Below are 15,982 nucleotides of genomic sequence, written 5' to 3'. Positions count from 1 at the left end.
AAGACGGCTGAAATGCCAGAAACCAGTCCTAGGAAGCTTGTTTCCGGTCCAGGGAAGGCATGGCTTGGCAGTTCGGGCTGGACTGTTCCCATGAGGCACAGGGTCAGACTGATTTGCATATGGCCATGTCTGAACTGGGGTGGCAGAGTGGGCTAAAGAACGGTGATGGATCAAACCCAGATCTGTTGACTGGGTGTGAGTGTTTGATTGGTTCTGATGCTCCGTCCATCACCACCCCCTTTTGTACCGCTTTGTTCGCCATAAGTTGGCAGGGTATGCTCAGACGTGAGTCCCTTGCTCACTTTGCCACTGGATTCAAGCAAGCCTGGCTGAAGACGGCTGAAATGCCAGAAACCGGTCCTAGGAAGCTTGTTTCCGGTCCAGGGAAGGCATGGCTTGGCAGTTCGGGCTGGACTGTTCCCATGAGGCACAGGGTCAGACTGATTTGCATATGGCCATGTCTGAACTGGGGTGGCAGAGTGGGCTAAAGAACGATGATGGATCAAACCCAGATCTGTTGACTGGGTGTGAGTGTTTGATTGGTTCTGATGCTCCGTCCATCACCACCCCCTTTTGTACCGCTTTGTTCGCCATAAGTTGGCAGGGTATGCTCAGACGTGAGTCCCTTGCTCACTTTGCCACTGGATTCAAGCAAGCCTGGCTGAAGACGGCTGAAATGCCAGAAACCGGTCTTAGGAAGCTTGTTTCCGGTCCAGGGAAGGCATGGCTTGGCAGTTCGGGCTGGACTGTTCCCATGAGGCACAGGGTCAGACTGATTTGCATATGGCCATGTCTGAACTGGGGTGGCAGAGTGGGCTAAAGAACGGTGATGGATCAAACCCAGATCTGTTGACTGGGTGTGAGTGTTTGATTGGTTCTGATGCTCCGTCCATCACCACCCCCTTTTGTACCGCTTTGTTCGCCATAAGTTGGCAGGGTATGCTCAGACGTGAGTCCCTTGCTCACTTTGCCACTGGATTCAAGCAAGCCTGGCTGAAGACGGCTGAAATGCCAGAAACCGGTCCTAGGAAGCTTGTTTCCGGTCCAGGGAAGGCATGGCTTGGCAGTTCGGGCTGGACTGTTCCCATGAGGCACAGGGTCAGACTGATTTGCATATGGCCATGTCTGAACTGGGGTGGCAGAGTGGGCTAAAGAACGGTGATGGATCAAACCCAGATCTGTTGACTGGGTGTGAGTGTTTGATTGGTTCTGATGCTCCGTCCATCACCACCCCCTTTTGTACCATATATGGTAAATAGGCAACAAGATTTAGCCTGGCTGCCATCCCCATGGTTTTCATAAATTCAAAAATATAGCTGGTAATTTCCTTAAAGTAAACAGAAAATCAGAGAAATGACAGCAAGCTGTTTCACAACTGCTAACAAATTTTAAGAAATCATCTAAGTCCCTTTTAAATATACTATCAAATAGTAGACATACTTTAGACATACTTCAATTGAAGTTACTCTGATCTGGCTCTTCTTTTAATAAGCGTCAAAAATCATCAAGAATTTATCTTAAGAGATATTGCCTGAAGCTTGAATACTAACCACTGCCTATTCATTAGCATCAAATGTGCACAGTCTTCAGATTTGCATGTAAATGAGGCTGAATGTGAATGATGCAATATGCAAATGAGCATTGATCCTTGTATGAGATAGACAAAATGTTGTGATCAAAGTGTTTGCTTTTGGTGCAATTTTGCATCTTGTTTTTATGCCTGCAGTGACACTAGTGCTGCAAACAAGATGAATCAAAATCCCGTCATGTTCACCCTATGAGTGTGAGTAACTTGAAAACTAAGATATATATACTGCATTGATGAGTTTGAGCATTGGAGCAGAGGAAGCTCAACATAGAGGTCACTGGCTGAGTGCATTTGTTACTCCCTCCCCTTAGGAAAGGTCTGAGACAAGAGCTAGTCCCCTCCCTAGCAGGGATCTCCTGAGCAAGGAGAACAAGCAACCAGAAACCTGTGGCTGGCAGGTGCTGCAAAAGTCGTTGTGCTGTGGCATGTCTACTATTTCCAGGCCAGCTGATGCTGCTCTCCTGGTATTGGAAGTGGCTTGTGGTTGGCCTGTCTGAGTACAATGGTTGAGATGAGACAATGTCTCATTACCCAATTCAGACTACTCTTCATCTGCTCATATTTTTCCTAAATTGAATATGCATCACACACTATACTGTAAGTGCTAAGAAAAAATTACTTGCAGAGCTTTGATTTCAGTACTTCTTTGTTGTCATCAAACAGAAACACAGAATAGATCTCATATAATAATTCCCTCAACAGCATCTTTTATTAGCATTTTCCAGGATATATTCCTCACCAAACTTCAGACAATTTTCCACTCACTTTATCAATGCACTGGACATTGATTGGGTATCCATCCTGTAACACACAGCATATAAGTCAATTTAAAACACTGTTAATGCAGAGATGAATCAAAATACTACAGAACATATGTTTAGTGTGTCTGAAACGTACTGTGTCAATCATAATAAAGTCTTTTTTTCAACTCTTCTTTCTGAGTTGCATCCAAAATATAGGGCACTTTTTCACAAAACTGAACATTTTGCAACAATTCAGACAATCGTCCTCCATTTTGTGACATTTGCTTATTGACCCTGTGCATTAACGCTACATAAGCTGTATTTTGTAAGTTTAAAACTTCTCTTCTTCCCTTTCTCCAAAAATTGCTTAATTTTGTTTTAATTGTCTGTTAGTATTTCAAACATATTTTTGGCATTTACCACAAAATTCTTGATGTCAGAGAATATTCAGACAACAGTTTCCATCTCTATTAGGCATGAGACTCAAGATGTGTAGTATTTTCTCCAACTTTCAAAATGAGCTCCCCTTTATTTCATTCATAAGATTTGGTATAGCCGGTCAGCGACTAACTTCTGTAAAGACTCAGAACCGTACATAAGTAAATATCAGGCCAATCATCAAAGGACCCAGGAGACCGACAAGTCATTGACCAACAACAAGGTGTGAAAAAAGCTAAGACTGTGAGGGCATCAATGGCATAAAGCAAATTGATAAGGTGGGTATCGGATTCACTGAGTCTTAATGTGTGGGGTGCAGATGGAAAGGCATAGTATTTAGAGAAGAAGAAGTATTGGGAAGCCAAACAGATCTCCGTATGAACCTTACATTAAGGCGTCCAGGACAGAGCTGAAGTGCACTTTTATTGAATGGTCACTGCTCATGCATGTGGAATTCTTATGACAGATTACAGTGCTGTGGAGGTCAGGTAAATGGCCATCTGCCTGCTTGTCTACTTCTGAGTCTTCCACGATTTAGCCTGAGCAGAAGTTATTGCTACACTGATGCCACACTCCCACTCTAGTCAACAAAAATACTGAGGTTATGACCCCCTGAAGAACACAAGGGCACGTGGTGCAGATCACAATGTACCAAGGACGTGACATATATGGTAAATAGGCAACAAGATTTAGCCTGGCTGCCATCCCCATGGTTTTCATAAATTCAAAAATATAGCTGGTAATTTCCTTAAAGTAAACAGAAAATCAGAGAAATGACAGCAAGCAGTTTCACAACTGCTAACAAATTTTAAGAAATCATCTAAGTCCCTTTTAAATATACTATCAAATAGTAGACATACTTCAATTGAAGTTACTCTGATCTGGCTCTTCTTTTAATAAGCGTCAAAAATCATCAAGAATTTATCTTAAGAGATATTGCCTGAAGCTTGAATACTAACCACTGCCTATTCATTAGCATCAAATGTGCACAGTCTTCAGATTTGCATGTAAATGAGGCTGAATGTGAATGATGCAATATGCAAATGAGCATTGATCCTTGTATGAGATAGACAAAATGTTGTGATCAAAGTGTTTGCTTTTGGTGCAATTTTGCATCTTGTTTTTATGCCTGCAGTGACACTAGTGCTGCAAACAAGATGAATCAAAATCCCGTCATGTTCACCCTATGAGTGTGAGTAACTTGAAAACTAAGATATATATACTGCATTGATGAGTTTGAGCATTGGAGCAGAGGTAGCTCAACATAGAGGTCACTGGCTGAGTGCATTTGTTACTCCCTCCCCTTAGGAAAGGTCTGAGACAAGAGCTAGTCACCTCCCTAGCAGGGATCTCCTGAGCAAGGAGAACAAGCAACCAGAAACCTGTGGCTGGCAGGTGCTGCAAAAGAGGTTGTGCTGTGGCATGTCTTCTATTCCCAGACCAGCTGATGCTGCTCTCCTGGTATTGGAAGTCGCTTGTGGTTGGCTTGGCTGAGTACAATGGTTGAGATGAGACAATGTCTCATTACCCAATTCAGACTACTCTTCATCTGCTCATATTTTTCCTAAATTGAATATGCATCACACACTATACTGTAAGTGCTAAGAAAAAATTACTTGCAGTGCTTTGATTTCAGTACTTCTTTGTTGTCATCAAACAGAAACACAGAATAGATCTCATATAATAATTTCCTCAACAGCATCTCTTATTAGCATTTTCCAGGATATATTCCTCACCAAACTTCAGACAATTTTCCACTCACGTTATCAATGCACTGGACATTGATTGGGTATCCATCCTGTAACACACAGCATATAAGTCAATTTAAAACACTGTTAATGCAGAGATGAATCAAAATACTACAGAACATATGTTTAGTGTGTCTGAAACGTACTGTGTCAATCATAATAAAGTCTTTTTTCCAAACTCTTCTTTCTGAGTTGCATCCAAAATATAGGGCACTTTTTCACAAAACTGAACATTTTGCAACAATTCAGACAATCGTCCTCCATTTTGTGACATTTGCTTATTGACCCTGTGCATTAACGCTACATAAGCTGTATTTTGTAAGTTTAAAACTTCTCTTCTTCCCTTTCTCCAAAAATGCTTAATTTTGTTTTAATTGTCTGTTAGTATTTCAAACATATTTTTGGCATTTACCACAAAATTCTTGATGTCAGAGACTATTCAGACAACAGTTTCCATCTCTATTAGGCATGAGACTCAAGATGTGTAGTATTTTCTCCAACTTTCAAAATGAGCTCCCCTTTATTTCATTCATAAGATTTGGTATAGCCGGTCAGCGACTAACTTCTGTAAAGACTCAGAACCGTACATAAGTAAATATCAGGCCAATCATCAAAGGACCCGGGAGACCAACAAGTCATTGACCAACAACAAGGTGTGAAAAAAGCTAAGACTGTCAGGGCATCAATGGCATAAAGCAACTTGATAAGGTGGGTATCGGATTCGCAATATATACAGTTTAGAATATGGAGCTAGGATGCAGCAATACCAGGCTTCAAATATCAAAGAGGTGGAAGATTTTACGAGGTAAGTAGAAGTCCTAAATGAGAAAGGATTCAGAATTTCTGTATTGTTATGTTCTACAGCATTTTTAATGCAAAATTCAAAGGAACAGATATTCACCTCAGAGCAGTATCCAAAGCACAATGGAAGGAGAGACCAATGCAGAAAACTGGCAAACGTCCAGGAGGAGAGTGACGAATGATAGTCCAAAAGAGAATCAAGAAGTTCTTCGTGAATAGCATATAAAGGAGGGATTTTACAAGCAGGTCAAAAAAATATAGGCATGGAGGGGCAGGAAAACCTCTAACTAAAGGCGTTTTGGTGGCATTAGGAATCATGAATATAAATATAAGCAAAGTTAAAATTTTGGTTGCATTAATTGGAGCTGGAAAACAGTAAAAAATGAAAGAGAGCAAGTGGTGATTCTACTGAGTCTAACGATATGTGATTAATTGAGAATAGAATGTCTGAAACCGGGCAGCATTTCTACTGAGTCTTAATGTGTGGGGTGCAGATGGAAAGGCATAGTATTTGGAGAAGAAGAAGTATTGGGAAGCCAAACAGATCTCCGGATGAACCTTACATTAAGGCGTCCAGGACAGAGCTGAAGTGCACTTTTATTGAATGGTCACTGCTCATGCATGTGGAATTCTTTTGACAGTTTACAGTGCTGTGGAGGTCAGGTAAATGGCCATCTGCCTGCTTGTCTACTTCTGAGTCTTCCACGATTTAGCCTGAGCAGAAGTTATTGCTACACTGATGCCACACTCCCACTCTAGTCAACAAAAATACTGAGGTTATGACCCCCTGAAGAACACAAGGGCACGTGGTGCAGATCACAATGTACCAAGGACGTGACATATATGGTAAATAGGCAACAAGATTTAGCCTGGCTGCCATCCCCATGGTTTTCATAAATTCAAAAATATAGCTGGTAATTTCCTTAAAGTAAACAGAAAATCAGAGAAATGACAGCAAGCAGTTTCACAACTGCTTACAAATTTTAAGAAATCATCTAAGTCCCTTTTAAATATACTATCAAATAGTAGACATACTTCAATTGAAGTTACTCTGATCTGGCTCTTCTTTTAATAAGCGTCAAAAATCATCAAGAATTTATCTTAAGAGATATTGCCTGAAGCTTGAATACTAACCACTGCCTATTCATTAGCATCAAATGTGCACAGTCTTCAGATTTGCATGTAAATGAGGCTGAATGTGAATGATGCAATATGCAAATGAGCATTGATCCTTGTATGAGATAGACAAAATGTTGTGATCAAAGTGTTTGCTTTTGGTGCAATTTTGCATCTTGTTTTTATGCCTGCAGTGACACTAGTGCTGCAAACAAGATGAATCAAAATCCCGTCATGTTCACCCTATGAGTGTGAGTAACTTGAAAACTAAGATATATATACTGCATTGATGAGTTTGAGCATTGGAGCAGAGGAAGCTCAACATAGAGGTCACTGGCTGAGTGCATTTGTTACTCCCTCACCTTAGGAAAGGTCTGAGACAAGAGCTAGTCACTTCCCTAGCAGGGATCTCCTTAGCAAGGAGAACAAGCAACCAGAAACCTGTGGCTGGCAGGTGCTGCAAAAGAGGTTGTGCTGTGGCATGTCTACTATTTCCAGACCAGCTGATGCTGCTCTCCTGGTATTGGAAGTGGCTTGTGGTTGGCTTGGCTGAGTACAATGGTTGAGATGAGACAATGTCTCATTACCCAATTCAGACTACTCTTCATCTGCTCATATTTTTCCTAAATTGAATATGCATCACACACTATACTGTAAGTGCTAAGAAAAAATTACTTGCAGTGCTTTGATTTCAGTACTTCTTTGTTGTCATCAAACAGAAACACAGAATAGATCTCATATAATAATTCCCTCAACAGCATCTTTTATTAGCATTTTCCAGGATATATTCCTCACCAAACTTCAGACAATTTTCCACTCACTTTATCAATGCACTGGACATTGATTGGGTATCCATCCTGTAACACACAGCATATAAGTCAATTTAAAACACTGTTAATGCAGAGATGAATCAAAATACTACAGAACATATGTTTAGTGTGTCTGAAACGTACTGTGTCAATCATAATAAAGTCTTTTTTTCAACTCTTCTTTCTGAGTTGCATCCAAAATATAGGGCACTTTTTCACAAAACTGAACATTTTGCAACAATTCAGACAATCGTCCTCCATTTTGTGACATTTGCTTATTGACCCTGTGCATTAACGCTACATAAGCTGTATTTTGTAAGTTTAAAACTTCTCTTCTTCCCTTTCTCCAAAAATTGCTTAATTTTGTTTTAATTGTCTGTTAGGATTTCAAACATATTTTTGGCATTTACCACAAAATTCTTGATGTCAGAGACTATTCAGACAACAGTTTCCATCTCTGTTAGGCATGAGACTCAAGATGTGTAGTATTTTCTCCAACTTTCAAAATGAGCTCCCCTTTATTTCATTCATAAGATTTGGTATAGCCGGTCAGCGACTAACTTCTGTAAAGACTCAGAACCGTACATAAGTAAATATCAGGCCAATCATCAAAGGACCCGGGAGACCGACAAGTCATTGACCAACAACAAGGTGTGAAAAAAGCTAAGACTGTGAGGGCATCAATGGCATAAAGCAACTTGATAAGGTGGGTATCGGATTCGCAATATATACAGTTTAGAATATGGAGCTAGGATGCAGCAATACCAGGCTTCAAATATCAAAGAGGTGGAAGATTTTACGAGGTAAGTAGAAGTCCTAAATGAGAAAGGATTCAGAATTTCTGTATTGTTATGTTCTACAGCATTTTTAATGCAAAATTCAAAGGAACAGATATTCACCTCAGAGCAGTATCCAAAGCACAATGGAAGGAGAGACCAATGCAGAAAACTGGCAAACGTCCAGGAGGAGAGTGACGAATGATAGTCCAAAAGAGAATCAAGAAGTTCTTCGTGAATAGCATATAAAGGAGGGATTTTACAAGCAGGTCAAAAAAATATAGGCATGGAGGGGCAGGAAAACCTCTAACTAAAGGCGTTTTGGTGGCATTAGGAATCATGAATATAAATATAAGCAAAGTTAAAATTTTGGTTGCATTAATTGGAGCTGGAATACAGTAAAAAATGAAAGAGAGCAAGTGGTGATTCTACTGAGTCTAACGATATGCGATTAATTGAGAATAGAATGTCTGAAACCGGGCAGCATTTCTACTGAGACTTAATGTGTGGGGTGCAGATGGAAAGGCATAGTATTTAGAGAAGAAGAAGTATTGGGAAGCCAAACAGATCTCCGGATGAACCTTACATTAAGGCGTCCAGGACAGAGCTGAAGTGCACTTTTATTGAATGGTCACTGCTCATGCATGTGGAATTCTTATGACAGTTTACAGTGCTGTGGAGGTCAGGTAAATGGCCATCTGCCTGCTTGTCTACTTCTGAGTCTTCCACGATTTAGCCTGAGCAGAAGTTATTGCTACACTGATGCCACACTCCCACTCTAGTCAACAAAAATACTGAGGTTATGACCCCCTGAAGAACACAAGGGCACGTGGTGCAGATCACAATGTACCAAGGACGTGACATATATGGTAAATAGGCAACAAGATTTAGCCTGGCTGCCATCCCCATGGTTTTCATAAATTCAAAAATATAGCTGGTAATTTCCTTAAAGTAAACAGAAAATCAGAGAAATGACAGCAAGCAGTTTCACAACTGCTAACAAATTTTAAGAAATCATCTAAGTCCCTTTTAAATATACTATCAAATAGTAGACATACTTCAATTGAAGTTACTCTGATCTGGCTCTTCTTTTAATAAGCGTCAAAAATCATCAAGAATTTATCTTAAGAGATATTGCCTGAAGCTTGAATACTAACCACTGCCTATTCATTAGCATCAAATGTGCACATTCTTCAGATTTGCATGTAAATGAGGCTGAATGGGAATGATGCAATATGCAAATGAGCATTGATCCTTGTATGAGATACACAAAATGTTGTGATCAAAGTGTTTGCTTTTGGTGCAATTTTGCATCTTGTTTTTATGCCTGCAGTGACACTAGTGCTGCAAACAAGATGAATCAAAATCCCGTCATGTTCACCCTATGAGTGTGAGTAACTTGAAAACTAAGATATATATACTGCATTGATGAGTTCAAGCATTGGAGCAGAGGAAGCTCAACATAGAGGTCACTGGCTGAGTGCATTTGTTACTCCCTCACCTTAGGAAAGGTCTGAGACAAGAGCTAGTCACCTCCCTAGCAGGGATCTCCTGAGCAAGGAGAACAAGCAACCAGAAACCTGTGGCTGGCAGGTGCTGCAAAAGAGGTTGTGCTGTGGCATGTCTACTATTTCCAGACCAGCTGATGCTGCTCTCCTGGTATTGGAAGTGGCTTGTGGTTGGCTTGGCTGAGTACAATGGTTGAGATGAGACAATGTCTCATTACCCAATTCAGACTACTCTTCATCTGCTCATATTTTTCCTAAATTGAATATGCATCACACACTATACTGTAAGTGCTAAGAAAAAATTACTTGCAGTGCTTTGATTTCAGTACTTCTTTGTTGTCATCAAACAGAAACACAAAATAGATCTCATATAATAATTCCCTCAACAGCATCTTTTATTAGCATTTTCCAGGATATACTCCTCACCAAACCTCAGACAATTTCCCACTCACTTTATCAATGCACTGGACATTGATTGGGTATCCATCCTGTAACACACAGCATTTAAGTCAATTTAAAACACTGTTAATGCAGAGATGAATCAAAATACTACAAAACATATGTTTAGTGTGTCTGAAACGTACTGTGTCAATCATAATAAAGTCTCTTTTTCAACTCTTCTTTCTGAGTTGCATCCAAAATATAGGTCACTTTTTCACAAAACTGAACATTTTGCAACAATTCAGACAATCGTCCTCCATTTTGTGACATTTGCTTATTGACCCTGTGCATTAACGCTACATAAGCTGTATTTTGTAAGTTTAAAACTTTTCTTCTTCCCTTTCTCCAAAAATTGCTTAATTTTGTTTTAATTGTCTGTTAGGATTTCAAACATATTTTTGGCATTTACCACAATTCTTGATGTCAGAGACTATTCAGACAACAGTTTCCATCTCTATTAGGCATGAGACTCAAGATGTGTAGTATTTTCTCCAACTTTCAAAATGAGCTCCCCTTTATTTCATTCATAAGATTTGGTATAGCCGGTCAGCGACTAACTTCTGTAAAGACTCAGAACCGTACATAAGTAAATATCAGGCCAATCATCAAAGGACCCGGGAGACCGACAAGTCATTGACCAACAACAAGGTGTGAAAAAAGCTAAGACTGTGAGGGCATCAATGGCATAAAGCAACTTGATAAGGTGGGTATCGGATTCGCAATATATACAGTTTAGAATATGGAGCTAGTTTGCAGCAATACCAGGCTTCAAATATCAAAGAGGTGGAAGATTTTACGAGGTAAGTAGAAGTCCTAAATGAGAAAGGATTCAGAATTTCTGTATTGTTATGTTCTACAGCATTTTTAATGCAAAATTCAAAGGAACAGATATTCACCTCAGAGCAGTATCCAAAGCACAATGGAAGGAGAGACCAATGCAGAAAACTGGCAAACGTCCAGGAGGAGAGTGACGAATGATAGTCCAAAAGAGAATCAAGAAGTTCTTCGTGAATAGCATATAAAGGAGGGATTTTACAAGCAGGTCAAAAAAATATAGGCATGGAGGGGCAGGAAAACCTCTAACTAAAGGCGTTTTGGTGGCATTAGGAATCATGAATATAAATATAAGCAAAGTTAATATTTTGGTTGCATTAATTGGAGCTGGAATACAGTAAAAACATGAAAGAGAGCAAGTGGTGATTCTACTGAGTCTAACGATATGTGATTAATTGAGAATAGAATGTCTGAAACCGGGCAGCATTTCTACTGAGTCTTAATGTGTGGGGTGCAGATGGAAAGGCATAGTATTTAGAGAAGAAGAAGTATTGGGAAGCCAAACAGATCTCCGGATGAACCTTACATTAAGGCGTCCAGGACAGAGCTGAAGTGCACTTTTATTGAATGGTCACTGCTCATGCATGTGGAATTCTTATGACAGTTTACAGTGCTGTGGAGGTCAGGTAAATGGCCATCTGCCTGCTTGTCTACTTCTGAGTCTTCCACGATTTAGCCTGAGCAGAAGTTATTGCTACACTGATGCCACACTCCCACTCTAGTCAACAAAAATACTGAGGTTATGACCCCCTGAAGAACACAAGGGCACGTGGTGCAGATCACAATGTACCAAGGACGTGACATATATGGTAAATAGGCAACAAGATTTAGCCTGGCTGCCATCCCCATGGTTTTCATAAATTCAAAAATATAGCTGGTAATTTCCTTAAAGTAAACAGAAAATCAGAGAAATGACAGCAAGCAGTTTCACAACTGCTAACAAATTTTAAGAAATCATCTAAGTCCCTTTTAAATATACTATCAAATAGTAGATATACTTCAATTGAAGTTACTCTGATCTGGCTCTTCTTTTAATCAGCGTCAAAAATCATCAAGAATTTATCTTAAGAGATATTGCCTGAAGCTTGAATACTAACCACTGCCTATTGATTAGCATCAAATGTGCACAGTCTTCAGATTTGCATGTAAATGAGGCTGAATGTGAATGATGCAATATGCAAATGAGCATTGATCCTTGTATGAGATAGACAAAATGTTGTGATCAAAGTGTTTGCTTTTGGTGCAATTTTGCATCTTGTTTTTATGCCTGCAGTGACACTAGTGCTGCAAACAAGATGAATCAAAATCCCGTCATGTTCACCCTATGAGTGTGAGTAACTTGAAAACTAAGATATATATACTGCATTGATGAGTTTGAGCATTGGAGCAGAGGAAGCTCAACATAGAGGTCACTGGCTGAGTGCATTTGTTACTCCCTCACCTTAGGAAAGGTCTGAGACAAGAGCTAGTCACCTCCCTAGCAGGGATCTCCTGAGCAAGGAGAACAAGCAACCAGAAACCTGTGGCTGGCAGGTGCTGCAAAAGAGGTTGTGCTGTGGCATGTCTACTATTTCCAGACCAGCTGATGCTGCTCTCCTGGTATTGGAAGTGGCTTGTGGTTGGCTTGGCTGAGTACAATGGTTGAGATGAGACAATGTCTCATTACCCAATTCAGACTACTCTTCATCTGCTCATATTTTTCCTAAATTGAATATGCATCACATACTATACTGTAAGTGCTAAGAAAAAATTACTTGCAGTGCTTTGATTTCAGTACTTCTTTGTTGTCATCAAACAGAAACACAGAATAGATCTCATATAATAATTCCCTCAACAGCATCTTTTATTAGCATTTTCCAGGATATATTCCTCACCAAACTTCAGACAATTTTCCACTCACTCTATCAATGCACTGGACATTGATTGGGTATCCATCCTGTAACACACAGCATATAAGTCAATTTAAAACACTGTTAATGCAGAGATGAATCAAAATACTACAGAACATATGTTTAGTGTGTCTGAAACGTACTGTGTCAATCATAATAAAGTCTCTTTTTCAACTCTTCTTTCTGAGTTGCATCCAAAATATAGAGCACTTTTTCACAAAACTGAACATTTTGCAACAATTCAGACAATCGTCCTCCATTTTGTGACATTTGCTTATTGACCCTGTGCATTAACGCTACATAAGCTGTATTTTGTAAGTTTAAAACTTCTCTTCTTCCCTTTCTCCAAAAATTGCTTAATTTTGTTTTAATTGTCTGTTAGTATTTCAAACATATTTTTGGCATTTACCACAAAATTCTTGATGTCAGAGACTATTCAGACAACAGTTTCCATCTCTATTAGGCATGAGACTCAAGATGTGTAGTATTTTCTCCAACTTTCAAAATGAGCTCCCCTTTATTTCATTCATAAGATTTGGTATAGCCGGTCAGCGACTAACTTCTGTAAAGACTCAGAACCGTACATAAGTAAATATCAGGCCAATCATCAAAGGACCCAGGAGACCGACAAGTCATTGACCAACAACAAGGTGTGAAAAAAGCTAAGACTGTGAGGGCATCAATGGCATAAAGCAAATTGATAAGGTGGGTTTCGGATTCGCAATATATACAGTTTAGAATATGGAGCTAGGATGCAGCAATACCAGGCTTCAAATATCAAAGAGGTGGAAGATTTTACGAGGTAAGTAGAAGTCCTAAATGAGAAAGGATTCAGAATTTCTGTATTGTTATGTTCTACAGCATTTTTAATGCAAAATTCAAAGGAACAGATATTCACCTCAGAGCAGTATCCAAAGCACAATGGAAGGAGAGACCAATGCAGAAAAGTGGCAAACGTCCAGGAGGAGAGTGACGAATGATAGTCCAAAAGAGAATCAAGAAGTTCTTCGTGAATAGCATATAAAGGAGGGATTTTACAAGCAGGTCAAAAAAATATAGGCATGGAGGGGCAGGAAAACCTCTAACTAAAGGCGTTTTGGTGGAATTAGGAATCATGAATATAAATATAAGCAAAGTTAAAATTTTGGTTGCATTAATTGGAGCTGGAATACAGTAAAAAATGAAAGAGAGCAAGTGGTGATTCTACTGAGTCTAACAATATGTGATTAATTGAGAATAGAATGTCTGAAACCGGGCAGCATTTCTACTGAGTCTTAATGTGTGGGGTGCAGATGGAAAGGCATAGTATTTAGAGAAGAAGAAGTATTGGGAAGCCAAACAGATCTCCGTATGAACCTTACATTAAGGCGTCCAGGACAGAGCTGAAGTGCACTTTTATTGAATGGTCACTGCTCATGCATGTGGAATTCTTATGACAGTTTACAGTGCTGTGGAGGTCAGGTAAATGGCCATCTGCCTGCTTGTCTACTTCTGAGTCTTCCACGATTTAGCCTGAGCAGAAGTTATTGCTACACTGATGCCACACTCCCACTCTAGTCAACAAAAATACTGAGGTTATGACCCCCTGAAGAACACAAGGGCACGTGGTGCAGATCACAATGTACCAAGGACGTGACATATATGGTAAATAGGCAACAAGATTTAGCCTGGCTGCCATCCCCATGGTTTTCATAAATTCAAAAATATAGCTGGTAATTTCCTTAAAGTAAACAGAAAATCAGAGAAATGACAGCAAGCAGTTTCACAACTGCTAACAAATTTTAAGAAATCATCTAAGTCCTTTTTAAATATACTATCAAATAGTAGACATATTTCAATTGAAGTTACTCTGATCTGGCTCTTCTTTTAATAAGCGTCAAAAATCATCAAGAATTTATCTTAAGAGATATTGCCTGAAGCTTGAATACTAACCACTGCCTATTCATTAGCATCAAATGTGCACAGTCTTCAGATTTGCATGTAAATGAGGCTGAATGTGAATGATGCAATATGCAAATGAGCATTGATCCTTGTATGAGATAGACAAAATGTTGTGATCAAAGTGTTTGCTTTTGGTGCAATTTTGCATCTTGTTTTTATGCCTGCAGTGACACTAGTGCTGCAAACAAGATGAATCAAAATCCCGTCATGTTCACCCTATGAGTGTGAGTAACTTGAAAACTAAGATATATATACTGCATTGATGAGTTTGAGCATTGGAGCAGAGGTAGCTCAACATAGAGGTCACTGGCTGAGTGCATTTGTTACTCCCTCCCCTTAGGAAAGGTCTGAGACAAGAGCTAGTCACCTCCCTAGCAGGGATCTCCTGAGCAAGGAGAACAAGCAACCAGAAACCTGTGGCTGGCAGGTGCTGCAAAAGAGGTTGTGCTGTGGCATGTCTACTATTCCCAGACCAGCTGATGCTGCTCTCCTGGTATTGGAAGTCGCTTGTGGTTGGCTTGGCTGAGTACAATGGTTGAGATGAGACAATGTCTCATTACCCAATTCAGACTACTCTTCATCTGCTCATATTTTTCCTAAATTGAATATGCATCACACACTATACTGTAAGTGCTAAGAAAAAAATGATTTGCAGTGCTTTGATTTCAGTTCTTCTTTGTTGTCATCAAACAGAAACACAGAATAGATCTCATATAATAATTTCCTCAACAGCATCTTTTATTAGCATTTTCCAGGATATATTCCTCACCAAACTTCAGACAATTTTCCACTCACTTTATCAATGCACTGGACATTGATTGGGTATCCATCCTGTAACACACAGCATATAAGTCAATTTAAAACACTGTTAATGCAGAGATGAATCAAAATACTACAGAACATATGTTTAGTGTGTCTGAAACGTACTGTGTCAATCATAATAAAGTCTTTTTTTCAACTCTTCTTTCTGAGTTGCATCCAAAATATAGGGCACTTTTTCACAAAACTGAACATTTTGCAACAATTCAGACAATCGTCCTCCATTTTGTGACATTTGCTTATTGACCCTGTGCATTAACGCTACATAAGCTGTATTTTGTAAGTTTAAAACTTCTCTTCTTCCCTTTCTCCAAAAATTGCTTAATTTTGTTTTAATTGTCTGTTAGTATTTCAAACATATTTTTGGCATTTACCACAAAATTCTTGATGTCAGAGACTATTCAGACAACAGTTTCCATCTCTATTAGGCATGAGACTCAAGATGTGTAGTATTTTCTCCAACTTTCAAAATGAGCTCCCCTTTATTTCATTCATAAGATTTGGTATAGCCGGTCAGCGACTAACTTCTGT

The 15,982-nt window shown here is 39.4% G+C and overlaps 6 non-coding genes across 6 annotated transcripts; all 6 read left to right on the top strand.

Annotated features, from left to right (window-relative positions):
* Positions 1-1,838: 1,838 nt before the first annotated feature.
* Positions 1,839-2,145, top strand: LOC146811532 (Nuclear RNase P). The gene has a single exon (XR_014967217.1).
* A 1,871-nt stretch (positions 2,146-4,016) lies between these two features.
* LOC146811531 (Nuclear RNase P) lies at positions 4,017-4,323 on the top strand. Its single transcript, XR_014967271.1, has one exon.
* A 2,417-nt stretch (positions 4,324-6,740) lies between these two features.
* On the top strand, positions 6,741-7,047 carry LOC146811530 (Nuclear RNase P). Its single transcript, XR_014967193.1, has one exon.
* A 2,417-nt stretch (positions 7,048-9,464) lies between these two features.
* LOC146811529 (Nuclear RNase P) lies at positions 9,465-9,771 on the top strand. The gene has a single exon (XR_014967197.1).
* A 2,416-nt stretch (positions 9,772-12,187) lies between these two features.
* LOC146811528 (Nuclear RNase P) lies at positions 12,188-12,494 on the top strand. The gene has a single exon (XR_014967196.1).
* Positions 12,495-14,911: 2,417 nt separating this feature from the next.
* On the top strand, positions 14,912-15,218 carry LOC146811527 (Nuclear RNase P). Its single transcript, XR_014967272.1, has one exon.
* Positions 15,219-15,982: the final 764 nt, after the last annotated feature.

This window comes from Triturus cristatus, chromosome 7 (genome assembly GCF_964204655.1).
Source record: "Triturus cristatus chromosome 7, aTriCri1.1, whole genome shotgun sequence".
NCBI classification, from domain to species: Eukaryota; Metazoa; Chordata; class Amphibia; order Caudata; family Salamandridae; genus Triturus; species Triturus cristatus.
This window is presented reverse-complemented; position numbering and strand designations above follow the sequence as displayed.